The sequence below is a fragment of the Balaenoptera borealis genome (assembly GCF_965194805.1).
Source record: "Balaenoptera borealis genome assembly, chromosome: 11".
Taxonomy (NCBI): Eukaryota; Metazoa; Chordata; class Mammalia; order Artiodactyla; family Balaenopteridae; genus Balaenoptera; species Balaenoptera borealis.
Genome location: NC_138868.1, coordinates 9744850 through 9750234, shown reverse-complemented (window position 1 = coordinate 9750234; position 5385 = coordinate 9744850).

Genomic DNA, 5385 nt, shown 5'->3' with positions numbered 1-5385 from the left:
GAAAGGAAGGAGGGGATTCCTTTTGCCCCAGATGGGTGTGGGTGTCCCACCAAGGTGCCTGGGGGCCTGGGCTGGATTCTTTGAGGTGGAACCTGTTTGCCCACTCCCTGCTCCAGAGCAGGAAAGCTCAGCCACCTAATGGAATTAGAACCAGCCAAACCTCGAGGGACAAATACGATTAGAGGGGGAGAGTATGACCCTAGGCAGGTGACTCCTTTCCAAAATGGCAGCATGTGGGGTAGGGACCATGCTAGGATCTTTGCATTCATGATATCAGACTTAGTTCACCCTGGCAACAACCCATCTGGTCCTTTCATTGCTTCCTGTTCCCACTTTAAAGATGAAGGAGGGCTTCCCTGGTGGCTCAGTGATTGAGAATCTGCCTGCCAATGCAGGGGACACGGGTTCGAGCCCTGGTCTGGGAAGATCCCACATGCCGCGGAGCAACTAGGCCCGTGAGCCACCATTACTGAGCCTGCGCGTCTGGAGCCTGTGCTCCGCAACAAGAGAGGCCGAGACAGTGAGAGGCCCGCGCACCGCGATGAAGAGTGGCCCCTGCTTGCCGCAACTAGAGAAAGCCCTAGCACAGAAACGAAGACCCAACATAGCAATCAATCAATCAATAAATAAATCTTTAAAAAAAAAAAAAAAAAGATGAAGGAGGGGGGAATTCCCTGGTGGTTCAATGGTTATGGCTCCATGCTTCTGCTGCAGGGAGCCAGGGTTCAATCCCTGGTCAGGGAACTAAGATCCTGCAGGTCATGTGGCACAGCCAAAAACAAGCAAACAAGCAAACAAAACGAAGATGAAGGAACTGAGATGTGGAAAGTTTAAAGGGTTTGGTAACAGTGAACAAGGGAAGGAGCTAGGATTTTCATCCAGATTTATCTGATTCCAAAAGCTCATGTTCTTATCCCTCCATCATTCATCCTCTCAGGAGGAGGGATAAGGGGAGGCTTTTTAGAGAAAATAGGGCTTGAAGAATAAGCAGGAGTTTAATATGTAGTAATTATGAATACATAGAATAAATAATTATTAAATAGATAGACGGGGATTCTCTGCAGAGGAGGCATCAGGAACGAAGGCTGGGAGGTGGGAGAGAGCAGGGTACAGAGAGAAGGAATCCCTTCATTTTGCTCAGGCTAAGTTGAGGGGCAGTAAAGAAAAGATCAGATGGGCAGCCTCGGGATGAATCATGAAAAGCCTTGGAGGCCAAGTTAAAGAGTTTGGAGTTTATACTAAAGGCTCCAAGGAGGCAGTTAAACATTTTTAAGCAGGAGAGTGACATGATTGGAGCCCTGCTTTGGGAAGAAGAAATTGACAGCAGTGTGCATAGAAAATAGAAGGGAACACATCAAATATCCAGAGAGGGCAAGACTTTCCAAACTTAGAAGCGTTTGAAGAGCCCTCAAAAGAAAAAGATCTGTTTACATGGAAATGTAAAACTTCTCTATGTTCTATGTTCCCTCCTCCACCAAAAAATAACCAAAATTAAAAACCAAATAGCCTGGGGAAAATATTCCCAATGAATGGCAAAATGTTAACATCTTTAAGATAAAGAATTCACAGAAACCAGTAAGAAAAACGCTGGGCCCAGTAAATGTGTTCATTCATTCATTCATTCGACAAATATTTAATAAGCACCTGTGCCAGGTGCCAAGGAGATATTAGTGGACAAGACAAAGTTTCTACACTCATGAAGTATACAGTTTGGGGGAGGGTGTGTTGGGGGATTCAGACATCTAATTATAACAATGTGACAGGTACAAGGATGGGAAGTACATTGAGAAACTAGGCCAGATCACATGGGGCCTTGTAAGCTGGGCAAGGAGTTCAAACTTTATCTTTTTTTTTTTTTTCTTAATAAATTTATTTATTTATTTTTTAGCTGTGTTGGGTCTTCGTTGCTGTGCATGGGCTTCCTCTAGTTGCGGTGAGCGGGGGCTACTCTTCATTGTGGTGCGCGGGCTTCTCATTGTCGTGGCTTCTCTTTTTGCCGAGCATGGGCTCTAGGCGCGCAGGCTTCAGTAGTTGTGGCACGTGGGCTCAGTAGTTGTGGCTTGCGGGCTCTAGAGCGCAGGCTCAGTAGTTGTGGCACACGGGCTTAGTTGCTCCGTGGCATGTGGGATCTTCCTGGACCTGGGCTCGAACCCGTGTTGCTTGCATTGGCAGACATATTCTTAACCACTGTGCCACCAGGGAAGCCCCAAACTTTATCCTTTTTGCTTGTGGGATCTTAGTTCCCCGACCAAGGATTGAACCCGGGCCCCGGCAATGAAAGCACCGAGTCCTAACCACTGGACCGCCAGGGAATTCCCAAGGAGTTCAAACTTTATACTTAAAGACAAAAGGGAGTCATTGAAGGGTTTAAGCAGGGGTGTGATGTGATCAGATTTGCATGTCCAAAAGATGGCTCCTATAGACGTGTGTGGAATGGATTGGAAAATTTCTTTTTTTTTTGGCCTGCGGCACACGGGATCTTAACTCCCCAGCCAGCGATCGAACCCATGCCCCTGCAGTGGAAGCATGAAGTCTTAACCACTGGACTGCCAGGGAAGTCCCTGGACTGGAGAATTTCTGCTTCTTCTCATATGGTGGACTTAGAGCAGTGAGGAACCTTCTTGCTACAGAAAAAGAATGTTCCGCAAAGAGAGGCCATGATTCCTTGAGGCCCTGTTGTCTTCCAAGATCTCCAAAACCCAGTTCCTGACTCCAAGAGAAAAGTTAGAATGAAGCTGGGAGCTTGGCCAGGAGGGGGTGGGGGAGCTGGATCTTGGGCAACTACATGAAGCCAGGGCCCTCAAGGAGGACTGAAGTGTTCCATGTTGGTGGCACTCTCCGGCTCCTGGCAGAAGCAGATGCAAATCCCCTTTGGAGGAAAGTGTCCAGATATAGGTATGAAGATTCCCATAGGCTAATACCAAGCAATGAGCTCACAATCAGAGATCGCCAGCACAGAAGGAGGCTAGCCACTATGAGTGAGAATCAGAAGAAACAACGTATAACAGATTTAGATGCTATAGAACCCCGGATATTCAGGTCCTATATACAATATAGAAAGGTTATGTATGAACTTAAGATAAATAAACAAGTGATTATTAAAGAGAACCAAACAGATTTTTGAATGACCAAATGAAGTATAGATATAGATATATATCTCCAAAAGAATGGGTTAAATAGATTAGACAGAGCTAAAGAGAGAATTAGAGTCCTGGAAAATATATATAAATAATCAAAAAGTAACAGAAAAGTACACACAGATATGGAAAATTTGAAAAAGAAGTTGAAAAGAGATATAGAGCATAGGCTTATGAGGTCTATAAAATCCAAGAATAGAAAGTAAAGCACAGGGACTTTCCTGGTGATGCAGTGGTTAAGAATCCGCCTGCCAATGCAGGGGACACAGGTTTGAGCCCTGGTCTGGGAAGATCCCACGTGCTGCGGAGCAACTAAGCCCGTGAGCCACAACTACTGAGCCTGCACTCTAGAGCCTGTGAGCCACAACTACTGAAACCTGCGTGCCTAGAGACCGTGCTCCACAACAAGAGAAGCCACCGCATGAGAAGCCTACGCACCACAACGAAGAGTAGCCCCTGCTCGCCGCAAATAGAGGAAGCCCGAGCACAGCAACAAAGACCCAACGCAACCAAAAATAAATAAAATTGATTCTTTAAAAAAAAAAAAAAAAGAAAGAAAGTAAAGCACAGATAGGCAACAACATTTGTTTAATGGATTCAGAGTTTCAGTTTGGGAAGAGGAAAATATTCTGGAGATGGATGATGGTTGCACAACAATATGAATGTACTTATTGTCACTAAACTGTGCACTTAAATGCTTAAAGCAGTTAAAAAAACCCACACACCTGACCTACCTAAGCATAAGGATATGAAAAGGTTGAAACTGAAAAAAGTTATATGAATAAACAACAAGGTTCTACTGTACAGCACAGGGAAATATATTCAATATCCTGTGATAAACAATACTGGAAAATAATATGAAAAAGAATGTATATATATGTATATATGTACATATGTATATATATGTACATATGTATATATATGTATATATGTACATATGTATACATATGTATATATGTATAACTTAATCACTTTTCTGTACAGTAGAAATTAACACAACATTGTAAATCAACTATACTTTAATAAAACATATTATTAAAAAGAAAAAAGTTATATGAAGAAAATACAGAGCAAAAGAAAGGTGGTATATCTATATATATATATATATATTTTTTTTTTAGCACTGCTCCAGGATGGTAGGGCCATCAGAAAGCAGGGTTGGTTTTTTTTTGTTTATTTATTTATTTATTTATTTATTTATTTATTTATTTATTTATTTATGGCTGTGTTGGGTCTTCGTTTCTGTGCGAGGGCTTTCTCTAGTTGTGGCAAGTGGGGGCCACTCTTCATCACGGTGCGCGGGCCTCTCACTATTGCGGCCTCTCTTGTTGCGGAGCACAGGCTCCAGACGCGCAGGCTCAGTAGCTGTGGCTCACGAGCCCAGCTGCTCCGCGGCATGTGGGATCTTCCCAGACCAGGGCTCGAACCCGTGTCCCCTGCATTGACAGGCAGATTCTCAACCACTGCGCCACCAGGGAAGCCCCCGGTATATCTATATTAATAACTGAACTTTAAGACAAAAAGTATTATTAAAGGTAGTCACTATGCAGTAATAATGAAGTGATGACAATGTTAAGTAAAATAAAAGTTAATTTCACCAGAAAAGATATAACAATTCTATATTAGTATACACCTAATAAAATAGTCTAAAAATTTTTAAAGCAAAAATACTTAAAGCTACAGGGGGAAATTAGACAAATCTGTCATTACAGTGTGAGGTATCAACAAATCTCTCTCAATTATGAGTAGATTTAAGGAAGCAAAATATCAGAAACTGGCAGCAACAGAGACCTCTAGCATTGGTAGTAAAGGCTAAAACATGAAGCTCTAGATCAAAGCTGACTGAGAAGAAATTAGATCCCCGTATCCTCTCCCCTACTTCATGCCACTAAGCAACTTCCCCTTTCTGAGTCTAACATAAGACTGGAAATTTGTTCTCTGGAGATGGTAAAACAGAGTCCTTGGGACAATAGCTGACTAAGGGGATTAAGTGATTGCATACAAGTTGAAAACTGAGACACCACCCCCTTCCCCGGCCCCAAACCCTCTTCCCTTACCAAGCAGTCAGAATAGTGGCAGCCAGATTTTTACCCTCCAGGCAGCAGGTTGGATGAACCTTCCCTGGGGACTCAGGCCAGCCCAAGAAGAGAGGACTAAAGACCCTAAGATTAGTGTTACCCATGAAATGCCCCATCAGAACACCATACTGTGAAGGTCAAAGTCAACATGCTTAGAGCTTCCCATCAAT